Source organism: Sardina pilchardus, chromosome 4 (genome assembly GCF_963854185.1).
Source record: "Sardina pilchardus chromosome 4, fSarPil1.1, whole genome shotgun sequence".
Taxonomy (NCBI): Eukaryota; Metazoa; Chordata; class Actinopteri; order Clupeiformes; family Clupeidae; genus Sardina; species Sardina pilchardus.
This window is the reverse complement of record NC_084997.1, coordinates 219,736-237,701: the sequence shown is the minus strand read 5'-3', so window position 1 is coordinate 237,701 and position 17,966 is coordinate 219,736. Positions and strand designations below refer to the sequence as shown.

Genomic DNA, 17,966 nt, shown 5'->3' with positions numbered 1-17,966 from the left:
ATGTTTAGCTTATTTTTTGGGGTGACAGCTTTGTTTTCGATGTAGTTTTCACCGTGTTGTACAATTCCCGGTCTCGCTGTGTTCATTCGCCCAAGAGCTGCAAAGTAATTTTTTCAACACTGTCTGAGTATGGAAAATAGCCTATAGTCTGCATGGCCTTCGACATCCCAGATATTGTAGTGTTTTCCTGAACAACTGTAGGTTACTCGTTTCAGGATGTCCAAGTAGAGCGAGTGACCAAAGGTCCTGTTTTTACGCACAGCGAATTGATATATGAAAAGCTAATATCAGCGTGCTTCATGAAGTTTTGCTTGACAGCAGTTGCTACTACATAGCCTATGTTGTCGGATTAGATGCAGCATTCGATTGACGTGTGTCTACTATTACGTATAAGGCCTATATAAACCGTGCGCTAAGGAGAAGCGCTCATTCACGTCTCCGTCGCCGGAGGGAGCGCCACGCTTTCTGTCGCTAGTGTACATCTGGACATGTATGGATCATTGGCTGCCAGTGACTCTAGCACACCAGTAGAGAACTGCATTTGGAGCAGTTGTTTTTTCTTTCTCCGTGGCGAAGATGAAGCAAAGAGGATCCACGAAACAACCCTCTTTACAACACATGACCTGAATGCGCAGTCCTAACTGGCCAGAGACCCAACTCGGAGCGTCCGCATCCCGACCGGTATGTGTACGTTGTTTTCATTGAGAGGCTAAGTTTCTAAAACGAAGCTCATATTTTATGAATTGTAAATTAGGGCTGTTCTCTCCAATGAAACGTCTCCTGTGTTTTCGCTCTGCTTAGAAAAACGGATTTTTTTTTTTTTTAAATCCCATCAAATACTTAGTGGTTTTATATTCTCATGCATGGCCAGACACTGATTTCTCTCCTTAGCTTTGAGTATCATCTTTGTTTGAAAAGCTGAGCTTTTTTTTACTCCAGTGACATTTTCTAATTTACTTGTGGTAGTTTCAAATGGTGTACACACCAAGTGGTTTTTGCCATGCTATGTCACCATTACAATTTATTTAGCTTCTAAACAAATCTGTGAGCGTTTTAATCAGAGATAAAGCTGCCCTATGTATGTTGTACTGTGAGTAAAGTATGTGCACTTGCCTAACCAAACTCTTCTGTCAGTACCCATCGTTTTTAGGATAAAGAAGGAACAGTTATTGGAAATGTTACCAAGTTTTAAATGCCATTTGTTGTATTCTTCACTTTCAAAGTTGAACTCCACGCGGAAAATGCGCCTTTGTTTTCTTGAACACAATGTAGCGTACCTCACCTTTCACAACACACGCGTCTCCAACCCGGGTTAGGGAGCTTTAAGTAGGTTACTTTGGCCGGTTGCTTTCGCTTACGGCCATACCACGCTGAACACGCCCGATCTCGTCCGATCTCGGAAGCTAAGCAGCGTCGGGCCTGGTTAGTACTTGGATGGGAGACCGCCTGGGAATACCAGGTGCCGTAAGCTTTTCTCTCCATCAGCCAGTGAAACTTTTTTTTTTTTCAGGCTGTCTGTCTGTGCGTGCCTGCTCCCTAGTACGTAGACGTTCCAACCCCTTTGAATATTTGCTTCCTCCGTTTGAAAGCAAAATAAAGAAATACATAAATAAATAAATAAATAAATACATAGGTAGGAAATATAGGCTAAGCCAGCAACAGGTCGGAAAAAATTGCACGAGTTGACTGTAAACAGCTGGCGGATTGGGGGAGTTTTAGTGCTTGTTTTCATCTGGAATGTTTAGCTTATTTTTTGGGGTGACAGCTTTGTTTTCGATGTAGTTTTCACCGTGTTGTACAATTCCCGGTCTCGCTGTGTTCATTCGCCCAAGAGCTGCAAAGTAATTTTTTCAACACTGTCTGAGTATGGAAAATAGCCTATAGTCTGCATGGCCTTCGACATCCCAGATATTGTAGTGTTTTCCTGAACAACTGTAGGTTACTCGTTTCAGGATGTCCAAGTAGAGCGAGTGACCAAAGGTCCTGTTTTTACGCACAGCGAATTGATATATGAAAAGCTAATATCAGCGTGCTTCATGAAGTTTTGCTTGACAGCAGTTGCTACTACATAGCCTATGTTGTCGGATTAGATGCAGCATTCGATTGACGTGTGTCTACTATTACGTATAAGGCCTATATAAACCGTGCGCTAAGGAGAAGCGCTCATTCACGTCTCCGTCGCCGGAGGGAGCGCCACGCTTTCTGTCGCTAGTGTACATCTGGACATGTATGGATCATTGGCTGCCAGTGACTCTAGCACACCAGTAGAGAACTGCATTAGGAGCAGTTGTTTTTTCTTTCTCCGTGGCGAAGATGAAGCAAAGAGGATCCACGAAACAACCCTCTTTACAACACATGACCTGAATGCGCAGTCCTTACTGGCTAGAGACCCAACTCGGAGTGTCCGCATCCCGACCGGTATGTGTACGTTGTTTTCATTGAGAGGCTAAGTTTCTAAAACGAAGCTCATATTTTATGAATTGTAAATTAGGGCTGTTCTCTCCAATGAAACGTCTCCTGTGTTTTCGCTCTGCTTAGAAAAACGGATTTTTTTTTTTTTTATATCCCATCAAATACTTAGTGGTTTTATATTCTCATGCATGGCCAGACACTGATTTCTCTCCTTAGCTTTGAGTATCATCTTTGTTTGAAAAGCTGAGCTTTTTTTTACTCCAGTGACATTTTCTAATTTACTTGTGGTAGTTTCAAATGGTGTACACACCAAGTGGTTTTTGCCATGCTATGTCACCATTACAATTTATTTAGCTTCTAAACAAATCTGTGAGCGTTTTAATCAGAGATAAAGCTGCCCTATGTATGTTGTACTGTGAGTAAAGTATGTGCACTTGCCTAACCAAACTCTTCTGTCAGTACCCATCGTTTTTAGGATAAAGAAGGAACAGTTATTGGAAATGTTACCAAGTTTTAAATGCCATTTGTTGTATTCTTCACTTTCAAAGTTGAACTCCACGCGGAAAATGCGCCTTTGTTTTCTTGAACACAATGTAGCGTACCTCACCTTTCACAACACACGCGTCTCCAACCCGGGTTAGGGAGCTTTAAGTAGGTTACTTTGGCCGGTTGCTTTCGCTTACGGCCATACCACGCTGAACACGCCCGATCTCGTCCGATCTCGGAAGCTAAGCAGCGTCGGGCCTGGTTAGTACTTGGATGGGAGACCGCCTGGGAATACCAGGTGCCGTAAGCTTTTCTCTCCATCAGCCAGTGAAACTTTTTTTTTTTTCAGGCTGTCTGTCTGTGCGTGCCTGCTCCCTAGTACGTAGACGTTCCAACCCCTTTGAATATTTGCTTCCTCCGTTTGAAAGCAAAATAAAGAAATACATAAATAAATAAATAAATAAATACATAGGTAGGAAATATAGGCTAAGCCAGCAACAGGTCGGAAAAAATTGCACGAGTTGACTGTAAACAGCTGGCGGATTGGGGGAGTTTTAGTGCTTGTTTTCATCTGGAATGTTTAGCTTATTTTTTGGGGTGACAGCTTTGTTTTCGATGTAGTTTTCACCGTGTTGTACAATTCCCGGTCTCGCTGTGTTCATTCGCCCAAGAGCTGCAAAGTAATTTTTTCAACACTGTCTGAGTATGGAAAATAGCCTATAGTCTGCATGGCCTTCGACATCCCAGATATTGTAGTGTTTTCCTGAACAACTGTAGGTTACTCGTTTCAGGATGTCCAAGTAGAGCGAGTGACCAAAGGTCCTGTTTTTACGCACAGCGAATTGATATATGAAAAGCTAATATCAGCGTGCTTCATGAAGTTTTGCTTGACAGCAGTTGCTACTACATAGCCTATGTTGTCGGATTAGATGCAGCATTCGATTGACGTGTGTCTACTATTACGTATAAGGCCTATATAAACCGTGCGCTAAGGAGAAGCGCTCATTCACGTCTCCGTCGCCGGAGGGAGCGCCACGCTTTCTGTCGCTAGTGTACATCTGGACATGTATGGATCATTGGCTGCCAGTGACTCTAGCACACCAGTAGAGAACTGCATTTGGAGCAGTTGTTTTTTCTTTCTCCGTGGCGAAGATGAAGCAAAGAGGATCCACGAAACAACCCTCTTTACAACACATGACCTGAATGCGCAGTCCTAACTGGCCAGAGACCCAACTCGGAGCGTCCGCATCCCGACCGGTATGTGTACGTTGTTTTCATTGAGAGGCTAAGTTTCTAAAACGAAGCTCATATTTTATGAATTGTAAATTAGGGCTGTTCTCTCCAATGAAACGTCCCCTGTGTTTTCGCTCTGCTTAGAAAAACAGATTTTTTTTTTTTTATATCCCATCAAATACTTAGTGGTTTTATATTCTCATGCATGGCCAGACACTGATTTCTCTCCTTAGCTTTGAGTATCATCTTTGTTTGAAAAGCTGAGCTTTTTTTTACTCCAGTGACATTTTCTAATTTACTTGTGGTAGTTTCAAATGGTGTACACACCAAGTGGTTTTTGACATGCTATGTCACCATTACAATTTATTTAGCTTCTAAACAAATCTGTGAGCGTTTTAATCAGAGATAAAGCTGCCCTATGTATGTTGTACTGTGAGTAAAGTAGGTGCACTTGCCTAACCAAACTCTTCTGTCAGTACCCATCGTTTTTAGGATAAAGAAGGAACAGTTATTGGAAATGTTACCAAGTTTTAAATGCCATTTGTTGTATTCTTCACTTTCAAAGTTGAACTCCACGCGGAAAATGCGCCTTTGTTTTCTTGAACACAATGTAGCGTACCTCACCTTTCACAACACACGCGTCTCCAACCCGGGTTAGGGAGCTTTAAGTAGGTTACTTTGGCCGGTTGCTTTCGCTTACGGCCATACCACGCTGAACACGCCCGATCTCGTCCGATCTCGGAAGCTAAGCAGCGTCGGGCCTGGTTAGTACTTGGATGGGAGACCGCCTGGGAATACCAGGTGCCGTAAGCTTTTCTCTCCATCAGCCAGTGAAACTTTTTTTTTTTTCAGGCTGTCTGTCTGTGCGTGCCTGCTCCCTAGTACGTAGACGTTCCAACCCCTTTGAATATTTGCTTCCTCCGTTTGAAAGCAAAATAAAGAAATACATAAATAAATAAATAAATAAATACATAGGTAGGAAATATAGGCTAAGCCAGCAACAGGTCGGAAAAAATTGCACGAGTTGACTGTAAACAGCTGGCGGATTGGGGGAGTTTTAGTGCTTGTTTTCATCTGGAATGTTTAGCTTATTTTTTGGGGTGACAGCTTTGTTTTCGATGTAGTTTTCACCGTGTTGTACAATTCCCGGTCTCGCTGTGTTCATTCGCCCAAGAGCTGCGAAGTGATTTTTTCAACACTGTCTGAGTATGGAAAATAGCCTATAGTCTGCATGGCCTTCGACATCCCAGATATTGTAGTGTTTTCCTGAACAACTGTAGGTTACTCGTTTCAGGATGTCCAAGTAGAGCGAGTGACCAAAGGTCCTGTTTTTACGCACAGCGAATTGATATATGAAAAGCTAATATCAGCGTGCTTCATGAAGTTTTGCTTGACAGCAGTTGCTACTACATAGCCTATGTTGTCGGATTAGATGCAGCATTCGATTGACGTGTGTCTACTATTACGTATAAGGCCTATATAAACCGTGCGCTAAGGAGAAGCGCTCATTCACGTCTCCGTCGCCGGAGGGAGCGCCATGCTTTCTGTCGCTAGTGTACATCTGGACATGTATGGATCATTGGCTGCCAGTGACTCTAGCACACCAGTAGAGAACTGCATTTGGAGCAGTTGTTTTTTCTTTCTCCGTGGCGAAGATGAAGCAAAGAGGATCCACGAAACAACCCTCTTTACAACACATGACCTGAATGCGCAGTCCTAACTGGCCAGAGACCCAACTCGGAGCGTCCGCATCCCGACCGGTATGTGTACGTTGTTTTCATTGAGAGGCTAAGTTTCTAAAACGAAGCTCATATTTTATGAATTGTAAATTAGGGCTGTTCTCTCCAATGAAACGTCCCCTGTGTTTTCGCTCTGCTTAGAAAAACAGATTTTTTTTTTTTATATCCCATCAAATACTTAGTGGTTTTATATTCTCATGCATGGCCAGACACTGATTTCTCTCCTTAGCTTTGAGTATCATCTTTGTTTGAAAAGCTGAGCTTTTTTTTACTCCAGTGACATTTTCTAATTTACTTGTGGTAGTTTCAAATGGTGTACACACCAAGTGGTTTTTGCCATGCTATGTCACCATTACAATTTATTTAGCTTCTAAACAAACCTGTGAGCGTTTTAATCAGAGATAAAGCTGCCCTATGTATGTTGTACTGTGAGTAAAGTATGTGCACTTGCCTAACCAAACTCTTCTGTCAGTACCCATCGTTTTTAGGATAAAGAAGGAACAGTTATTGGAAATGTTACCAAGTTTTAAATGCCATTTGTTGTATTCTTCACTTTCAAAGTTGAACTCCACGCGGAAAATGCGCCTTTGTTTTCTTGAACACAATGTAGCGTACCTCACCTTTCACAACACACGCGTCTCCAACCCGGGTTAGGGAGCTTTAAGTAGGTTACTTTGGCCGGTTGCTTTCGCTTACGGCCATACCACGCTGAACACGCCCGATCTCGTCCGATCTCGGAAGCTAAGCAGCGTCGGGCCTGGTTAGTACTTGGATGGGAGACCGCCTGGGAATACCAGGTGCCGTAAGCTTTTCTCTCCATCAGCCAGTGAAACTTTTTTTTTTTTCAGGCTGTCTGTCTGTGCGTGCCTGCTCCCTAGTACGTAGACGTTCCAACCCCTTTGAATATTTGCTTCCTCCGTTTGAAAGCAAAATAAAGAAATACATAAATAAATAAATAAATAAATACATAGGTAGGAAATATAGGCTAAGCCAGCAACAGGTCGGAAAAAATTGCACGAGTTGACTGTAAACAGCTGGCGGATTGGGGGAGTTTTAGTGCTTGTTTTCATCTGGAATGTTTAGCTTATTTTTTGGGGTGACAGCTTTGTTTTCGATGTAGTTTTCACCGTGTTGTACAATTCCCGGTCTCGCTGTGTTCATTCGCCCAAGAGCTGCAAAGTAATTTTTTCAACACTGTCTGAGTATGGAAAATAGCCTATAGTCTGCATGGCCTTCGACATCCCAGATATTGTAGTGTTTTCCTGAACAACTGTAGGTTACTCGTTTCAGGATGTCCAAGTAGAGCGAGTGACCAAAGGTCCTGTTTTTACGCACAGCGAATTGATATATGAAAAGCTAATATCAGCGTGCTTCATGAAGTTTTGCTTGACAGCAGTTGCTACTACATAGCCTATGTTGTCGGATTAGATGCAGCATTCGATTGACGTGTGTCTACTATTACGTATAAGGCCTATATAAACCGTGCGCTAAGGAGAAGCGCTCATTCACGTCTCCGTCGCCGGAGGGAGCGCCACGCTTTCTGTCGCTAGTGTACATCTGGACATGTATGGATCATTGGCTGCCAGTGACTCTAGCACACCAGTAGAGAACTGCATTTGGAGCAGTTGTTTTTTCTTTCTCCGTGGCGAAGATGAAGCAAAGAGGATCCACGAAACAACCCTCTTTACAACACATGACCTGAATGCGCAGTCCTAACTGGCCAGAGACCCAACTCGGAGCGTCCGCATCCCGACCGGTATGTGTACGTTGTTTTCATTGAGAGGCTAAGTTTCTAAAACGAAGCTCATATTTTATGAATTGTAAATTAGGGCTGTTCTCTCCAATGAAACGTCCCCTGTGTTTTCGCTCTGCTTAGAAAAACAGATTTTTTTTTTTTTATATCCCATCAAATACTTAGTGGTTTTATATTCTCATGCATGGCCAGACACTGATTTCTCTCCTTAGCTTTGAGTACCATCTTTGTTTGAAAAGCTGAGCTTTTTTTTACTCCAGTGACATTTTCTAATTTACTTGTGGTAGTTTCAAATGGTGTACACACCAAGTGGTTTTTGACATGCTATGTCACCATTACAATTTATTTAGCTTCTAAACAAATCTGTGAGCGTTTTAATCAGAGATAAAGCTGCCCTATGTATGTTGTACTGTGAGTAAAGTATGTGCACTTGCCTAACCAAACTCTTCTGTCAGTACCCATCGTTTTTAGGATAAAGAAGGAACAGTTATTGGAAATGTTACCAAGTTTTAAATGCCATTTGTTGTATTCTTCACTTTCAAAGTTGAACTCCACGCGGAAAATGCGCCTTTGTTTTCTTGAACACAATGTAGCGTACCTCACCTTTCACAACACACGCGTCTCCAACCCGGGTTAGGGAGCTTTAAGTAGGTTACTTTGGCCGGTTGCTTTCGCTTACGGCCATACCACGCTGAACACGCCCGATCTCGTCCGATCTCGGAAGCTAAGCAGCGTCGGGCCTGGTTAGTACTTGGATGGGAGACCGCCTGGGAATACCAGGTGCCGTAAGCTTTTCTCTCCATCAGCCAGTGAAACTTTTTTTTTTTTCAGGCTGTCTGTCTGTGCGTGCCTGCTCCCTAGTACGTAGACGTTCCAACCCCTTTGAATATTTGCTTCCTCCGTTTGAAAGCAAAATAAAGAAATACATAAATAAATAAATAAATAAATACATAGGTAGGAAATATAGGCTAAGCCAGCAACAGGTCGGAAAAAATTGCACGAGTTGACTGTAAACAGCTGGCGGATTGGGGGAGTTTTAGTGCTTGTTTTCATCTGGAATGTTTAGCTTATTTTTTGGGGTGACAGCTTTGTTTTCGATGTAGTTTTCACCGTGTTGTACAATTCCCGGTCTCGCTGTGTTCATTCGCCCAAGAGCTGCAAAGTAATTTTTTCAACACTGTCTGAGTATGGAAAATAGCCTATAGTCTGCATGGCCTTCGACATCCCAGATATTGTAGTGTTTTCCTGAACAACTGTAGGTTACTCGTTTCAGGATGTCCAAGTAGAGCGAGTGACCAAAGGTCCTGTTTTTACGCACAGCGAATTGATATATGAAAAGCTAATATCAGCGTGCTTCATGAAGTTTTGCTTGACAGCAGTTGCTACTACATAGCCTATGTTGTCGGATTAGATGCAGCATTCGATTGACGTGTGTCTACTATTACGTATAAGGCCTATATAAACCGTGCGCTAAGGAGAAGCGCTCATTCACGTCTCCGTCGCCGGAGGGAGCGCCACGCTTTCTGTCGCTAGTGTACATCTGGACATGTATGGATCATTGGCTGCCAGTGACTCTAGCACACCAGTAGAGAACTGCATTTGGAGCAGTTGTTTTTTCTTTCTCCGTGGCGAAGATGAAGCAAAGAGGATCCACGAAACAACCCTCTTTACAACACATGACCTGAATGCGCAGTCCTAACTGGCCAGAGACCCAACTCGGAGCGTCCGCATCCCAACCGGTATGTGTACGTTGTTTTCATTGAGAGGCTAAGTTTCTAAAACGAAGCTCATATTTTATGAATTGTAAATTAGGGCTGTTCTCTCCAATGAAACGTCTCCTGTGTTTTCGCTCTGCTTAGAAAAACGGGTTTTTTTTTTTTTTAAATCCCATCAAATACTTAGTGGTTTTATATTCTCATGCATGGCCAGACACTGATTTCTCTCCTTAGCTTTGAGTATCATCTTTGTTTGAAAAGCTGAGCTTTTTTTTACTCCAGTGACATTTTCTAATTTACTTGTGGTAGTTTCAAATGGTGTACACACCAAGTGGTTTTTGCCATGCTATGTGACCATTACAATTTATTTAGCTTCTAAACAAATCTGTGAGCGTTTTAATCAGAGATAAAGCTGCCCTATGTATGTTGTACTGTGAGTAAAGTATGTGCACTTGCCTAACCAAACTCTTCTGTCAGTACCCATCGTTTTTAGGATAAAGAAGGAACAGTTATTGGAAATGTTACCAAGTTTTAAATGCCATTTGTTGTATTCTTCACTTTCAAAGTTGAACTCCACGCGGAAAATGCGCCTTTGTTTTCTTGAACACAATGTAGCGTACCTCACCTTTCACAACACACGCGTCTCCAACCCGGGTTAGGGAGCTTTAAGTAGGTTACTTTGGCCGGTTGCTTTCGCTTACGGCCATACCACGCTGAACACGCCCGATCTCGTCCGATCTCGGAAGCTAAGCAGCGTCGGGCCTGGTTAGTACTTGGATGGGAGACCGCCTGGGAATACCAGGTGCCGTAAGCTTTTCTCTCCATCAGCCAGTGAAACTTTTTTTTTTTTCAGGCTGTCTGTCTGTGCGTGCCTGCTCCCTAGTACGTAGACGTTCCAACCCCTTTGAATATTTGCTTCCTCCGTTTGAAAGCAAAATAAAGAAATACATAAATAAATAAATAAATAAATACATAGGTAGGAAATATAGGCTAAGCCAGCAACAGGTCGGAAAAAATTGCACGAGTTGACTGTAAACAGCTGGCGGATTGGGGGAGTTTTAGTGCTTGTTTTCATCTGGAATGTTTAGCTTATTTTTTGGGGTGACAGCTTTGTTTTCGATGTAGTTTTCACCGTGTTGTACAATTCCCGGTCTCGCTGTGTTCATTCGCCCAAGAGCTGCAAAGTAATTTTTTCAACACTGTCTGAGTATGGAAAATAGCCTATAGTCTGCATGGCCTTCGACATCCCAGATATTGTAGTGTTTTCCTGAACAACTGTAGGTTACTCGTTTCAGGATGTCCAAGTAGAGCGAGTGACCAAAGGTCCTGTTTTTACGCACAGCGAATTGATATATGAAAAGCTAATATCAGCGTGCTTCATGAAGTTTTGCTTGACAGCAGTTGCTACTACATAGCCTATGTTGTCGGATTAGATGCAGCATTCGATTGACGTGTGTCTACTATTACGTATAAGGCCTATATAAACCGTGCGCTAAGGAGAAGCGCTCATTCACGTCTCCGTCGCCGGAGGGAGCGCCACGCTTTCTGTCGCTAGTGTACATCTGGACATGTATGGATCATTGGCTGCCAGTGACTCTAGCACACCAGTAGAGAACTGCATTTGGAGCAGTTGTTTTTTCTTTCTCCGTGGCGAAGATGAAGCAAAGAGGATCCACGAAACAACCCTCTTTACAACACATGACCTGAATGCGCAGTCCTAACTGGCCAGAGACCCAACTCGGAGCGTCCGCATCCCGACCGGTATGTGTACGTTGTTTTCATTGAGAGGCTAAGTTTCTAAAACGAAGCTCATATTTTATGAATTGTAAATTAGGGCTGTTCTCTCCAATGAAACGTCCCCTGTGTTTTCGCTCTGCTTAGAAAAACAGATTTTTTTTTTTTTATATCCCATCAAATACTTAGTGGTTTTATATTCTCATGCATGGCCAGACACCGATTTCTCTCCTTAGCTTTGAGTATCATCTTTGTTTGAAAAGCTGAGCTTTTTTTTACTCCAGTGACATTTTCTAATTTACTTGTGGTAGTTTCAAATGGTGTACACACCAAGTGGTTTTTGACATGATATGTCACCATTACAATTTATTTAGCTTCTAAACAAATCTGTGAGCGTTTTAATCAGAGATAAAGCTGCCCTATGTATGTTGTACTGTGAGTAAAGTAGGTGCACTTGCCTAACCAAACTCTTCTGTCAGTACCCATCGTTTTTAGGATAAAGAAGGAACAGTTATTGGAAATGTTACCAAGTTTTAAATGCCATTTGTTGTATTCTTCACTTTCAAAGTTGAACTCCACGCGGAAAATGCGCCTTTGTTTTCTTGAACACAATGTAGCGTGCCTCACCTTTCACAACACACGCGTCTCCAACCCGGGTTAGGGAGCTTTAAGTAGGTTACTTTGGCCGGTTGCTTTCGCTTACGGCCATACCACGCTGAACACGCCCGATCTCGTCCGATCTCGGAAGCTAAGCAGCGTCGGGCCTGGTTAGTACTTGGATGGGAGACCGCCTGGGAATACCAGGTGCCGTAAGCTTTTCTCTCCATCAGCCAGTGAAACTTTTTTTTTTTTCAGGCTGTCTGTCTGTGCGTGCCTGCTCCCTAGTACGTAGACGTTCCAACCCCTTTGAATATTTGCTTCCTCCGTTTGAAAGCAAAATAAAGAAATACATAAATAAATAAATAAATAAATACATAGGTAGGAAATATAGGCTAAGCCAGCAACAGGTCGGAAAAAATTGCACGAGTTGACTGTAAACAGCTGGCGGATTGGGGGAGTTTTAGTGCTTGTTTTCATCTGGAATGTTTAGCTTATTTTTTGGGGTGACAGCTTTGTTTTCGATGTAGTTTTCACCGTGTTGTACAATTCCCGGTCTCGCTGTGTTCATTCGCCCAAGAGCTGCGAAGTGATTTTTTCAACACTGTCTGAGTATGGAAAATAGCCTATAGTCTGCATGGCCTTCGACATCCCAGATATTGTAGTGTTTTCCTGAACAACTGTAGGTTACTCGTTTCAGGATGTCCAAGTAGAGCGAGTGACCAAAGGTCCTGTTTTTACGCACAGCGAATTGATATATGAAAAGCTAATATCAGCGTGCTTCATGAAGTTTTGCTTGACAGCAGTTGCTACTACATAGCCTATGTTGTCGGATTAGATGCAGCATTCGATTGACGTGTGTCTACTATTACGTATAAGGCCTATATAAACCGTGCGCTAAGGAGAAGCGCTCATTCACGTCTCCGTCGCCGGAGGGAGCGCCATGCTTTCTGTCGCTAGTGTACATCTGGACATGTATGGATCATTGGCTGCCAGTGACTCTAGCACACCAGTAGAGAACTGCATTTGGAGCAGTTGTTTTTTCTTTCTCCGTGGCGAAGATGAAGCAAAGAGGATCCACGAAACAACCCTCTTTACAACACATGACCTGAATGCGCAGTCCTAACTGGCCAGAGACCCAACTCGGAGCGTCCGCATCCCGACCGGTATGTGTACGTTGTTTTCATTGAGAGGCTAAGTTTCTAAAACGAAGCTCATATTTTATGAATTGTAAATTAGGGCTGTTCTCTCCAATGAAACGTCCCCTGTGTTTTCGCTCTGCTTAGAAAAACAGATTTTTTTTTTTTATATCCCATCAAATACTTAGTGGTTTTATATTCTCATGCATGGCCAGACACTGATTTCTCTCCTTAGCTTTGAGTATCATCTTTGTTTGAAAAGCTGAGCTTTTTTTTACTCCAGTGACATTTTCTAATTTACTTGTGGTAGTTTCAAATGGTGTACACACCAAGTGGTTTTTGCCATGCTATGTCACCATTACAATTTATTTAGCTTCTAAACAAACCTGTGAGCGTTTTAATCAGAGATAAAGCTGCCCTATGTATGTTGTACTGTGAGTAAAGTATGTGCACTTGCCTAACCAAACTCTTCTGTCAGTACCCATCGTTTTTAGGATAAAGAAGGAACAGTTATTGGAAATGTTACCAAGTTTTAAATGCCATTTGTTGTATTCTTCACTTTCAAAGTTGAACTCCACGCGGAAAATGCGCCTTTGTTTTCTTGAACACAATGTAGCGTACCTCACCTTTCACAACACACGCGTCTCCAACCCGGGTTAGGGAGCTTTAAGTAGGTTACTTTGGCCGGTTGCTTTCGCTTACGGCCATACCACGCTGAACACGCCCGATCTCGTCCGATCTCGGAAGCTAAGCAGCGTCGGGCCTGGTTAGTACTTGGATGGGAGACCGCCTGGGAATACCAGGTGCCGTAAGCTTTTCTCTCCATCAGCCAGTGAAACTTTTTTTTTTTTCAGGCTGTCTGTCTGTGCGTGCCTGCTCCCTAGTACGTAGACGTTCCAACCCCTTTGAATATTTGCTTCCTCCGTTTGAAAGCAAAATAAAGAAATACATAAATAAATAAATAAATAAATACATAGGTAGGAAATATAGGCTAAGCCAGCAACAGGTCGGAAAAAATTGCACGAGTTGACTGTAAACAGCTGGCGGATTGGGGGAGTTTTAGTGCTTGTTTTCATCTGGAATGTTTAGCTTATTTTTTGGGGTGACAGCTTTGTTTTCGATGTAGTTTTCACCGTGTTGTACAATTCCCGGTCTCGCTGTGTTCATTCGCCCAAGAGCTGCAAAGTAATTTTTTCAACACTGTCTGAGTATGGAAAATAGCCTATAGTCTGCATGGCCTTCGACATCCCAGATATTGTAGTGTTTTCCTGAACAACTGTAGGTTACTCGTTTCAGGATGTCCAAGTAGAGCGAGTGACCAAAGGTCCTGTTTTTACGCACAGCGAATTGATATATGAAAAGCTAATATCAGCGTGCTTCATGAAGTTTTGCTTGACAGCAGTTGCTACTACATAGCCTATGTTGTCGGATTAGATGCAGCATTCGATTGACGTGTGTCTACTATTACGTATAAGGCCTATATAAACCGTGCGCTAAGGAGAAGCGCTCATTCACGTCTCCGTCGCCGGAGGGAGCGCCACGCTTTCTGTCGCTAGTGTACATCTGGACATGTATGGATCATTGGCTGCCAGTGACTCTAGCACACCAGTAGAGAACTGCATTTGGAGCAGTTGTTTTTTCTTTCTCCGTGGCGAAGATGAAGCAAAGAGGATCCACGAAACAACCCTCTTTACAACACATGACCTGAATGCGCAGTCCTAACTGGCCAGAGACCCAACTCGGAGCGTCCGCATCCCGACCGGTATGTGTACGTTGTTTTCATTGAGAGGCTAAGTTTCTAAAACGAAGCTCATATTTTATGAATTGTAAATTAGGGCTGTTCTCTCCAATGAAACGTCTCCTGTGTTTTCGCTCTGCTTAGAAAAACGGATTTTTTTTTTTTTTAAATCCCATCAAATACTTAGTGGTTTTATATTCTCATGCATGGCCAGACACTGATTTCTCTCCTTAGCTTTGAGTATCATCTTTGTTTGAAAAGCTGAGCTTTTTTTTACTCCAGTGACATTTTCTAATTTACTTGTGGTAGTTTCAAATGGTGTACACACCAAGTGGTTTTTGCCAGGCTATGTCACCATTACAATTTATTTAGCTTCTAAACAAATCTGTGAGCGTTTTAATCAGAGATAAAGCTGCCCTATGTATGTTGTACTGTGAGTAAAGTATGTGCACTTGCCTAACCAAACTCTTCTGTCAGTACCCATCGTTTTTAGGATAAAGAAGGAACAGTTATTGGAAATGTTACCAAGTTTTAAATGCCATTTGTTGTATTCTTCACTTTCAAAGTTGAACTCCACGCGGAAAATGCGCCTTTGTTTTCTTGAACACAATGTAGCGTACCTCACCTTTCACAACACACGCGTCTCCAACCCGGGTTAGGGAGCTTTAAGTAGGTTACTTTGGCCGGTTGCTTTCGCTTACGGCCATACCACGCTGAACACGCCCGATCTCGTCCGATCTCGGAAGCTAAGCAGCGTCGGGCCTGGTTAGTACTTGGATGGGAGACCGCCTGGGAATACCAGGTGCCGTAAGCTTTTCTCTCCATCAGCCAGTGAAACTTTTTTTTTTTTCAGGCTGTCTGTCTGTGCGTGCCTGCTCCCTAGTACGTAGACGTTCCAACCCCTTTGAATATTTGCTTCCTCCGTTTGAAAGCAAAATAAAGAAATACATAAATAAATAAATAAATAAATACATAGGTAGGAAATATAGGCTAAGCCAGCAACAGGTCGGAAAAAATTGCACGAGTTGACTGTAAACAGCTGGCGGATTGGGGGAGTTTTAGTGCTTGTTTTCATCTGGAATGTTTAGCTTATTTTTTGGGGTGACAGCTTTGTTTTCGATGTAGTTTTCACCGTGTTGTACAATTCCCGGTCTCGCTGTGTTCATTCGCCCAAGAGCTGCAAAGTAATTTTTTCAACACTGTCTGAGTATGGAAAATAGCCTATAGTCTGCATGGCCTTCGACATCCCAGATATTGTAGTGTTTTCCTGAACAACTGTAGGTTACTCGTTTCAGGATGTCCAAGTAGAGCGAGTGACCAAAGGTCCTGTTTTTACGCACAGCGAATTGATATATGAAAAGCTAATATCAGCGTGCTTCATGAAGTTTTGCTTGACAGCAGTTGCTACTACATAGCCTATGTTGTCGGATTAGATGCAGCATTCGATTGACGTGTGTCTACTATTACGTATAAGGCCTATATAAACCGTGCGCTAAGGAGAAGCGCTCATTCACGTCTCCGTCGCCGGAGGGAGCGCCACGCTTTCTGTCGCTAGTGTACATCTGGACATGTATGGATCATTGGCTGCCAGTGACTCTAGCACACCAGTAGAGAACTGCATTAGGAGCAGTTGTTTTTTCTTTCTCCGTGGCGAAGATGAAGCAAAGAGGATCCACGAAACAACCCTCTTTACAACACATGACCTGAATGCGCAGTCCTTACTGGCTAGAGACCCAACTCGGAGTGTCCGCATCCCGACCGGTATGTGTACGTTGTTTTCATTGAGAGGCTAAGTTTCTAAAACGAAGCTCATATTTTATGAATTGTAAATTAGGGCTGTTCTCTCCAATGAAACGTCTCCTGTGTTTTCGCTCTGCTTAGAAAAACGGATTTTTTTTTTTTTTATATCCCATCAAATACTTAGTGGTTTTATATTCTCATGCATGGCCAGACACTGATTTCTCTCCTTAGCTTTGAGTATCATCTTTGTTTGAAAAGCTGAGCTTTTTTTTACTCCAGTGACATTTTCTAATTTACTTGTGGTAGTTTCAAATGGTGTACACACCAAGTGGTTTTTGCCATGCTATGTCACCATTACAATTTATTTAGCTTCTAAACAAATCTGTGAGCGTTTTAATCAGAGATAAAGCTGCCCTATGTATGTTGTACTGTGAGTAAAGTATGTGCACTTGCCTAACCAAACTCTTCTGTCAGTACCCATCGTTTTTAGGATAAAGAAGGAACAGTTATTGGAAATGTTACCAAGTTTTAAATGCCATTTGTTGTATTCTTCACTTTCAAAGTTGAACTCCACGCGGAAAATGCGCCTTTGTTTTCTTGAACACAATGTAGCGTACCTCACCTTTCACAACACACGCGTCTCCAACCCGGGTTAGGGAGCTTTAAGTAGGTTACTTTGGCCGGTTGCTTTCGCTTACGGCCATACCACGCTGAACACGCCCGATCTCGTCCGATCTCGGAAGCTAAGCAGCGTCGGGCCTGGTTAGTACTTGGATGGGAGACCGCCTGGGAATACCAGGTGCCGTAAGCTTTTCTCTCCATCAGCCAGTGAAACTTTTTTTTTTTCAGGCTGTCTGTCTGTGCGTGCCTGCTCCCTAGTACGTAGACGTTCCAACCCCTTTGAATATTTGCTTCCTCCGTTTGAAAGCAAAATAAAGAAATACATAAATAAATAAATAAATAAATACATAGGTAGGAAATATAGGCTAAGCCAGCAACAGGTCGGAAAAAATTGCACGAGTTGACTGTAAACAGCTGGCGGATTGGGGGAGTTTTAGTGCTTGTTTTCATCTGGAATGTTTAGCTTATTTTTTGGGGTGACAGCTTTGTTTTCGATGTAGTTTTCACCGTGTTGTACAATTCCCGGTCTCGCTGTGTTCATTCGCCCAAGAGCTGCAAAGTAATTTTTTCAACACTGTCTGAGTATGGAAAATAGCCTATAGTCTGCATGGCCTTCGACATCCCAGATATTGTAGTGTTTTCCTGAACAACTGTAGGTTACTCGTTTCAGGATGTCCAAGTAGAGCGAGTGACCAAAGGTCCTGTTTTTACGCACAGCGAATTGATATATGAAAAGCTAATATCAGCGTGCTTCATGAAGTTTTGCTTGACAGCAGTTGCTACTACATAGCCTATGTTGTCGGATTAGATGCAGCATTCGATTGACGTGTGTCTACTATTACGTATAAGGCCTATATAAACCGTGCGCTAAGGAGAAGCGCTCATTCACGTCTCCGTCGCCGGAGGGAGCGCCACGCTTTCTGTCGCTAGTGTACATCTGGACATGTATGGATCATTGGCTGCCAGTGACTCTAGCACACCAGTAGAGAACTGCATTTGGAGCAGTTGTTTTTTCTTTCTCCGTGGCGAAGATGAAGCAAAGAGGATCCACGAAACAAC

At 42.8% G+C, this 17,966-nt stretch overlaps 10 non-coding genes across 10 annotated transcripts; all 10 read left to right on the top strand.

Moving 5' to 3' along the window:
* Positions 1 to 1,352: 1,352 nt before the first annotated feature.
* LOC134079297 (5S ribosomal RNA) lies at positions 1,353 to 1,471 on the top strand. The gene has a single exon (XR_009938941.1). It is a non-coding gene; the product is annotated as a 5S ribosomal RNA (ribosomal RNA).
* Positions 1,472 to 3,089: 1,618 nt separating this feature from the next.
* LOC134079296 (5S ribosomal RNA) lies at positions 3,090 to 3,208 on the top strand. Its single transcript, XR_009938940.1, has one exon. It is a non-coding gene; the product is annotated as a 5S ribosomal RNA (ribosomal RNA).
* Positions 3,209 to 4,825: 1,617 nt separating this feature from the next.
* LOC134079294 (5S ribosomal RNA) lies at positions 4,826 to 4,944 on the top strand. Its single transcript, XR_009938938.1, has one exon. It is a non-coding gene; the product is annotated as a 5S ribosomal RNA (ribosomal RNA).
* A 1,616-nt stretch (positions 4,945 to 6,560) lies between these two features.
* LOC134079293 (5S ribosomal RNA) lies at positions 6,561 to 6,679 on the top strand. The gene has a single exon (XR_009938937.1). It is a non-coding gene; the product is annotated as a 5S ribosomal RNA (ribosomal RNA).
* Positions 6,680 to 8,296: 1,617 nt separating this feature from the next.
* On the top strand, positions 8,297 to 8,415 carry LOC134079292 (5S ribosomal RNA). The gene has a single exon (XR_009938936.1). It is a non-coding gene; the product is annotated as a 5S ribosomal RNA (ribosomal RNA).
* A 1,618-nt stretch (positions 8,416 to 10,033) lies between these two features.
* On the top strand, positions 10,034 to 10,152 carry LOC134079291 (5S ribosomal RNA). The gene has a single exon (XR_009938935.1). It is a non-coding gene; the product is annotated as a 5S ribosomal RNA (ribosomal RNA).
* Positions 10,153 to 11,769: 1,617 nt separating this feature from the next.
* LOC134079290 (5S ribosomal RNA) lies at positions 11,770 to 11,888 on the top strand. The gene has a single exon (XR_009938934.1). It is a non-coding gene; the product is annotated as a 5S ribosomal RNA (ribosomal RNA).
* Positions 11,889 to 13,504: 1,616 nt separating this feature from the next.
* LOC134079289 (5S ribosomal RNA) lies at positions 13,505 to 13,623 on the top strand. The gene has a single exon (XR_009938933.1). It is a non-coding gene; the product is annotated as a 5S ribosomal RNA (ribosomal RNA).
* Positions 13,624 to 15,241: 1,618 nt separating this feature from the next.
* Positions 15,242 to 15,360, top strand: LOC134079287 (5S ribosomal RNA). Its single transcript, XR_009938932.1, has one exon. It is a non-coding gene; the product is annotated as a 5S ribosomal RNA (ribosomal RNA).
* Positions 15,361 to 16,978: 1,618 nt separating this feature from the next.
* LOC134079286 (5S ribosomal RNA) lies at positions 16,979 to 17,097 on the top strand. Its single transcript, XR_009938931.1, has one exon. It is a non-coding gene; the product is annotated as a 5S ribosomal RNA (ribosomal RNA).
* The last annotated feature ends 869 nt before the right edge of the window (positions 17,098 to 17,966 follow it).